Below are 8,576 nucleotides of genomic sequence, written 5' to 3'. Positions count from 1 at the left end.
CTCTCTCTCTCTCTCTCTCTCTCTCTCTCTCTCTCTCTCTCATGGTGGTGGTCACAAATCTTTTCTGTGTCTGTTTGTTGCTCGGCTCATAAATTTGCATTGTTCCTCTCTCCTCTCTCATCTCCTTCTCCTCCTCTCTCCTCCTCCTCCTCCTCCTCCTCTTCCATTTCATCTGTTTCCCCCTCCCTGTCTTTTCCAGTGCAATTTCCTCCTCCTCTACTCCAATCTCCCTTCCTCCTGTTCTTCCTTCTTTCCTTCCTTCTTCTCCTCCTCTACTTTAATCTCACTTCTTTATGTTCTTCCTTCTCCTCCTCTTCCTCCTCCTCTTCCATAGTTTTATATTTTTCTTTCCCATCTCGTATATATCTACCATTTTATTTATCTGGCTCATAAATTATCTTCCGCTTCCTCTTCTTCCTCCTCCTCCTCCTCCTCCTCTTTTCTCTTATCTCCCTCGTCCTATTCTTGCTTTCATAGTTTCAAGCTTTTCCACTTTTATTCTTCCCTCGTTTAGATGTATTTTCCTCCTCCTCCTCCTCCTCTTCTCCTCCTCCTCCTCTTCCTCTTCCTTTCAGAGTTTTCATATTTTCTTACCTCCTCCTCTTCCTCTTGTATGTAGGCGTGTGGCTGCTCCTCCTCTGCTTCCTCTTCCTCCTCCTCCTCTTCTTCCTCTTCCTCTTCCTCCTCCCCCTCCGTTCATAGCAGTAAAGTTTCATATGTATCAGTTTCCCTGTTTTTTTTTTCCTTTTTTTTTTCTTCCATGCTTCGTTTCCTTGATGAATTGGACAAGTTTGGGACATGTTTTTTTTATTCTCTCTCTCTCTCTCTCTCTCTCTCTCTTCTTCCTCCTCTCCCTTTTTTCCTCCACAATTCTATGCTTCCTCTCCCCACGTCTCTCTGTTTTCCTCCATTCCTCCACTTTTACCTCCATCAATAGTTCTCTCTCTCTCATTACATTTTTTCTTCAATTCTTAAACAAAAAACAAAAATATAGTTCTCCCATTCACGTTTCATTAAAAAAAATCTTTAGAAAAATTAAGTAATGTTTTATTGTATTATTAACGTCAATGTAGACTTTTTATTTTATTTAATGCGTGTCGTCAAGGTCCTACAAAGTGATTAAAAAAAAGGAGGAAAAAAAGGAGGAAAAAAAGAAAAATGTGTGATGTATAGAATTGGAACTTTTACGGTAGGATCGGATTCTTCTTTGGTTTACTGTCTTTTTTTTTTCTTTGTCCTCTTTTTTTTTATCAAGTTCATGTTTTTTCCAAGAGTTTAAAAATGTAGATGTTGATATTTTTCTTGTTTTGTAGCCTGTGTTTTTGTTTGTTTGTTTTCTTTGTTCTTGTTTTTCTAGTTAATATTTTCCCAAAGTTTAAAATATTTGTTGATTTTTCTTCTTTTTTTCAGTATTTATTTTCTGTTTGGTTTCCTATTTTTTTTACTTTCTCTTGGTTTCATTTATTTATTTTTTGAGTTTTCTATATTCTTGTTTTTTGAGGTAATATATTTTTCCCCAAGTACTCCAAAATGTTTTTTTCTTTTCCAATATTTTTCTTTTATTACTATTATTATTATTATTATTATTATTATTATTATTATTATTATTATTATTATTATTATTATTATTATTATTATTATTATGATAAGCTACCAAAGCAGATACAAGTTGAACCACAAAAATACCAAAAGGTACTGAGAGAAGTCAAGGCAACGATTACTTCCAATACATATTTTTTCCTATTTTCCTTTACCGCGAACTGTTTTCATCATATTTTCAACTTTTTCTTCTTTTCGTTCACTGTTTTCCATCTGTAGTTTGAGAGAGAGAGAGAGAGAGAGAGAGAGAGAGAGAGAGAGAGAGAGAGAGAGAGAGAGAGAGAGAGAGAGAATGGACTATTTTCATTAAACTCATAATTTGATTTCCTAAAAGAACACGCACCAATATTTTTTCCACTGTTTTCCTCTAATTTCGTTCCCTAGTTTAAACACCTTTTCTCTCTATTCTGTATTTTTCATTATATTTGGCGTTTCATTCTTATTTCTCCCTTCATACTCTTTATTCCCAGATCTCAATTATTGGGTTTTACATGTTAAGCTGCATTGTATATATTTTTCTCTCATTTTCCTCTCTGTTTTCTTTCAGTGTATTAATCATTATCCTTTTCCTTTTTTTTTCCTTTATCTTCTCATTTGTTTTTTATACACCTGTTAAATACTTGTATATGTTTTCTTCTCTGACCTTTATTTTCGTTTCTTTTAATATATTCTTAATTATCCTTCTCTTTCTCTTTTTTTCTATTACTCTTACTTTTTTACTTTTCACGTCTCCTTTAGTTTTTCTTGTTTTCTTACTTCATTTTTTTCTTTCTTTTTTCCGTCATTCTTTCCCTATTTATCTTTTCTTACTTTCGTTTATTTTTCTATTGTCCTTCATTGTTTTTTTGCGTATTTTTCCTCTATCTTTTATACGTCTTCCCATTCTTTCAACATAACTGCCCTAATGATTATTTTTTTATTTTCTTTACTTTCGTTATTTGTTTCCTTTAGTCATCTTCCCATCCTTTCAATCATCGCCACATCCATCCTTCTTCTTTGCCTGTATTCTTTTTTTCTTTTTTTCAGTAACTCGACATCGTGTTTTTCCTCTGTCATTTCTCTTTACGCTCCACAATTGCGCCATTATTTTTCTTTTAACATTCTATAAACATCGCCACATTCATCCTTCTTCTTTGCCTGTATTCTTGTTTTCTTTTCTTCAGTAACTCGAGATCCTGTTTTTCCTCATCCATTTCTCTTTACGCTCCACAATTGCGCCATTATTCTTCTTTAAACATTCTATAAACATCGCCACATTCATCCTTCTTCTTTGCCTGTATTCTTGTTTTCTTTTCTTCAGTAACTCGAGATCCTGTTTTTCCTCATCCATTTCTCTTTACGCTCCACAATTGCACCATTATTCTTCTTTAAACATTCTATAAACATCGCCACATTCATCCTTCTTCTTTGCCTGTCTTCTTGTTTTCTTTTCTTCAGCAATTCGAGATCCTGTTTTTCCAATGCCATTTCTCCTAACTGTTCACAACTGCACCAATATTTTTCTTTAGTCATCTTCCCATTCTTTAATCACCATATTCATCATTCTTCTTCTTTTACGTTCTTATTCTGTTTTCTTTTCTTCAGCAACTCGAGATCCTGTTTTTCCTCCTCCCATTTCTCTTTACACTCCACAATTTCTCTTTACACTCCACAATTGCACCATTATTCTTCTTTAAACATTCTATAAACATTACCACATTCATCCTTCTTCTTTGCCTGTCTTCTTGTTTTCTTCAGTAACTCGAGATCCTGTTTTTCCTCATCCATTTCTCTTTACGCTCCACAATTGCGCCCAACTGTCCTTCCTCTTACTGGCGGGGCTCGGCCAATGGAAATTCAGGACGCGACGGGAGAAGTAATGTGATTGGTTAGCTTCAAACTGCCTGACCTGACTCCTCACATACTCTGAATATCTATCCCTTACCCCCTCCTTTTCTTTTATTTTCTATTCTTTTCACTTCATTTCATTTATTTTCTCATTCATTTTTTTCTTTTTCTCCTTTTCTTCTTTCTTCTCCTTTATTTTATTTTCTTATTTTCTTTTAGTTTCTTCCCTTTTATTCTTTCCTCTTTTTTTCCCTTTTCTCTTCTGCTCTTCTTTCTTCTCTTCTCTTTTTTTTTTCTCTCTCTCTCTCTCGATGTCTCAGCCACTCCGAGAAATTACCTTCAATTGTTCTTTTGTTTTTGTTTTTCTTTTTCTATTCGTATTTATTTGAGAGAGAGAGAGAGAGAGAGAGAGAGAGAGAGAGAGAGAGAGAGAGAGAGAGAGAGAGAGAGAGAGAGAGAGAGAGAGAGAGAGAGAAAATAAATATATACATCAGATGAATATATTTTTACCAACTCTTAGGTCAGCAAGAGGCTTGTTTGGACTTGACAAGGAGGCAAAAAAGGAGGAGAAAGAAGAGGAAGAAAAAGAGGAAGGCGAGGAGGAAGAGACTAAACAAAGAGGAGGAGGAAGAAGAGGGAGAGAAAAAGAGAAGGAAGAGGAAAGAGAAGACAACTATAAAGATGAGAGAGAGAGAGAGAGAGAGAGAGAGAGAGAGAGAGAGAGAGAGAGAGAGAGAGAGAGAGAGAGAGAGAGAGAGAGGATATAATTTTACTAACAAATTATTTTCATTATAATAATTTAGTTTTAGTTAGTGTAGTTTTTAACATTTCCCAGATAAATTTGCTTGGAATGTAGAATTAAAAGTCAGAGATAAGAAAAATACATACTTTTTCTTTCATTAGCAATACATGTGAAAATTTGAACCGTTTTATATTATATATAACTCATGAACTTGGATTAGCTATATAAATTTTCAAACATTTCAAATTCACTTCAAATATCAGTGCTTTTTCTGTATAATATCTAGAAGAGGCAGATTGCTAAAAAAAAAATAAAAAAAATAATACTCGAACCAGCGTCCTCAGCCTCCTTTTACTTTTATTTTTTATCATGCTTTTAACCGATTTTATATGGTTTTATTGGTGTTTTTTCCCGGTTATATTGTTTTAGAATATAATAGTTTTGTATTAAATTTGGTGTCTTATAACCCAGTAGTTGCAGCACCAAGATGAACGCTCAATCAATTCTCCTCTCGAAAAAAAAAAAGTTCTGTCTGTCTTCTATCCCATATAAAAAAGAATCGAAAATAAAATTCTTGGTCTGTCATCTATCCCATATAAAAAAGAATCAGCGTCTCATAATACTTTGCCCTTCCAGATGTTGGCACGCCAGAGACTCACCACCACCAAGATGAGAGAGGAAGGCCAAGAGAGAGGGGACCAGAAGGCTTGGATGGACCTGTGCAGAAGTATGGGAAGTACAAGTGAGGTTGTTATTCCTTTATTTAGTGAGTTGAAATAGCAGTGATATAACAGTTTGGATTTACTGTCCATTTAACATAAGAATTACAGCAGCTCTCAAGCCACTTGTGTAGATCCTTCATAACTTCCATGACTAAGTTAAGTGACGTCGATGTGATTTGTCATGGAATTATACATAACTAATGCAAGATCCCAACATCACCTTTACCAAGTCAATGATACTTTAAACAGTTTCTGGAGATACACCAGATAACAGGTTGTAAAAGAAAGAAACGTCTGGCTTTGGCTTAAGTATATATATATTTCAGTGTACACAGCATACACATGACAGCGCAGGTCACCACCATCTAAAAATGCTACCTATCTTTTCAGAGTGAATGACAAGTGCTGACTCCGACGGCAGTGTGCAAGGTTTCTCCATCCAGGCAGCAGTGCAGGTCGTGAGCTGCAGGACAAGAAGAATATTATTCATTGTGTAAAGTTGTTAATCTAATAAACTGTTGGGACACTCCTCTAGTTTCTCATTCACTAGTTTCATTCAGTAACTTAAGCTTCCAGTTTTTCTCCGGAGACTCTTTGAGGTATCTTCGACAGTGGTATCAAGGGCTCCAGGGCCTATAAAACTGTAATGTCAATTTGCAAAGAGAATTTTACAGATATTAAGACAGTCCATATAACATGATTCGTATATATTTGGGAATTATGTACAAATCATTATATGGACAAGTCCTCAATATTGTCTTACACTGTTGTGGCAATTGGTGTCAAATTCTCTTAGCAAATTGGCATCAATAAATAGTAGTCACCCCTTTGCCCTTGAAGTTGAGAAAAATAAGATTATAGTGGTAATAGGCATCAAGCTCCCTCCTTCGAACAGGACAATTGGCATAAAAACCTGCAAAACGGTGTACTAACATCCCTAAAAAAATGTACCAAGTAAAAAAAAAAATCCTTAGAAAACAATGACCTCAAACATTAACTATCCTTCCTACATGCCTCCAATCTCTCCCCCTCTCTCTATCTCCAGCATCCCTCTCTACCTCCAGCATCCTTTCCTCTCTCTCTCTCTCCCCCTCCCGCTGAGTTGCTCTGATATAGACTTGAATGACTATCTGGGCGGATTCGACTCAATACAAAATCCTACAAAAACCTTGATTGCAACCTTGAGCGGCCAAACGGTGCACTTCATTACCGGCCCAAGCGATTTGCCTGCCGTAAATGACAGCTCCTAACGACATCATTTCCCGGCAGTCGAAACGTGTTACTCCAGTTTCTAATATGTCTCGCTGATGATAAATACTCTAAAACAGGTTCGAGTGCTGTATAAGTCTTGTATGTTTCCTCTTAATGCCATCTCTCTTTCTCTGCCGTTCAACCTCTTCCTTTTCCTCTCAACCTTTTCCTCTTCTCCTCTCTTTCTCTCAACCTCCTCTTTCTCTCAACCTCCTCTTTCTCTCAACCTCCTCTCTTTCTCTCAACCTCCTCTCTTTCTCTCAACCTCCTCTCTTTCTCTCAACCTCCTCTCTTCCTCTCAACCTCCTCTCTTCCTCTCAACCTCCTCTCTTCCTCTCACTGTCTTATCTTCAATATCTTACTCCAAATTTCCCTGTTCCCACTATTCCTCTCTCACATTACCTTAGCCTGGTGAAAATACAACCTGATACCACTACACAAATAAACTCAAATTCAAAACCAAAAGAAACATCTACAAAAATAAACCCAAAGTACCACATACGACATGGGGTAATAAACTGACCTCAAAATATTAACTTAACCGACACAAACATCTGACTATATAAAATGGACAGATGAACAGATGGCGATGGATGAATAGATGGTTTAAGACACGAATGAATAACTGAATGGATGAATAAATGGTTGAATACATGAATAAATAGCTGAATGGATGAATAAAAGCAAAGAAAAACCGAGTGAATGGTTAAATAAATGAATGAACGAATGAATAAGTGGTTGAATACATGAATGAATAGCTGAATGGATGAATGAAAGCAAAGAAAAACAATGAATGGATGAATAAGTGGTTGAATACATGAATAAATAGCTGAATGGATGAATGAAAGCAAAGAAAAACACATTGAATGGTTGAATAAATGAATAAATGGATGAATACATGAATAAATAGCTGAATGAATGAATAAATAAAAGCAAAGAAAATGATTGAATGGTGAAATAAATAAATGTATAAATGGTTGAATATATGAATGAATAGCTGAATGGATGAATAAAAGCAAAAAAAAAAAGGTTAAATAAATGAATGAATGGTTGAACACATGAATGAATACCTGAATGGATGAATAAGCCTGCGTGAATGAATAGATGAACTGACTGACTGACTAACTGACTGACTGACTGGCTGGCTTTGTTCCTCGTCACTGCTCACCTTACTTCATCCTCTCCGTCTCGCGTTCATCCTCTCCTCCTCTTGTCTCTCTCTGTCGTACCCCGCGGGCGTCTCTCTCTCTCTCCCTCTCCCGCTCCGCCTCCCACTGCATCGCTCTGAAATACGGACGCCCGATTACCCGCACACTCGAGGACCCCAAAAAAGACGCAGAAAAACCTTGATTGCAAACCCGGACAGCCCCGCACCCTGCACTTCATTACTAAGATGACCTCACTGCACTGGATTGTTTGTTTTTACTACTAGAGGTGCGTTTCTACATAATGGCCTTGTGTATGAGTTATGGGCTGGAAATACAGTCTCTGCGTTTTTAAGTCTTCTCTATATGCTTTATCTCTTTTATTCATTCCATTCGTTACCTTACCTTTCTATTTCTCTTTTTCCCTTTCCATTTCTCTTTTTCCCTTTCCATTTCTCTCCTTTCCTTTCCATTTCTCTCCTTTCCTTTCCATTCCTCACCTTTCCATTCCATTCCTCACCTTTCCTTTCCATTCCTTACTCTAGTACTCCTACCCTCTCATTCAATTACCAAATGTTACCCTTCCATTACTTAGCTATTATCCCATTATCCTCACCCTTCCCTCTCCATGTCTGCCCTGTGCCCCCTCCCCCTCCCTCCTCTGTGCTTGTCCCCTAGTTACCCCTAAAACTGCCCACTTGAGTCCCCCACTAACAACCATCCGCCTGTTACATAGTTACCCCTGTCCCTGGTTGGCCCCGTTTTCTTTAGCCAAGTCGCATCTAAACAAGTCACACACAAATACAATAAAATACAAGATGAAATGATTATAAAAAGCCTGGTAGAAGAGGTAAACTAGCATCGTCGTTGAACTTTTTATCGCAGTCAAGGGTTTGAGTCCCTGGCCACTAATCTTACTTAATCACTCAACAATTTGCATATAGTTTGAACACTGTAGAAGCAACGGGTATGTGCAACTATTAATTAACCGTCACGCCTGCAACCCTCAACACTTAAAGGAGGTCATGACGATGCTCATATATCACTTGCCTGTCCGTTATCACCTTGGCAGACTCGTGGTGATGATGGTGGTGATGGTAGCGGTGGTGGTGGTGGTGGTGATGGTAGCGGTGGTGGTGGTAGTTGTGGTTATGGTAAGTGTTCCTCCTTCAGATCCTTCCCCTCCTTCACCTCCACACGCCTTCCCTCCTCCGTGTCCGGCTCGTCTCTGCCTCCCTCCTTCCTTCCCCAGTCTCGCCGCACCGGACGAAGCAGGGATTCGAACACGTG

The 8,576-nt window shown here is 37.4% G+C and overlaps 1 long non-coding RNA gene across 1 annotated transcript; it reads right to left on the bottom strand.

The window, feature by feature from the left end:
• Positions 1–4,923: 4,923 nt before the first annotated feature.
• On the bottom strand, positions 4,924–8,576 carry LOC126989555 (uncharacterized). The gene is made up of 3 exons (XR_007743428.1): positions 8,351–8,576; positions 7,310–7,425; positions 4,924–5,353 (listed from the first exon to the last, which is right to left on the bottom strand). It is a non-coding gene; the product is annotated as an uncharacterized LOC126989555 (long non-coding RNA).

Source organism: Eriocheir sinensis, unplaced genomic scaffold (assembly GCF_024679095.1).
Source record: "Eriocheir sinensis breed Jianghai 21 unplaced genomic scaffold, ASM2467909v1 Scaffold121, whole genome shotgun sequence".
NCBI lineage: Eukaryota > Metazoa > Arthropoda > Malacostraca > Decapoda > Varunidae > Eriocheir > Eriocheir sinensis.
Note: the sequence above shows the minus strand (reverse complement) of the source record. Positions and strands in the feature narration are given on the sequence as shown.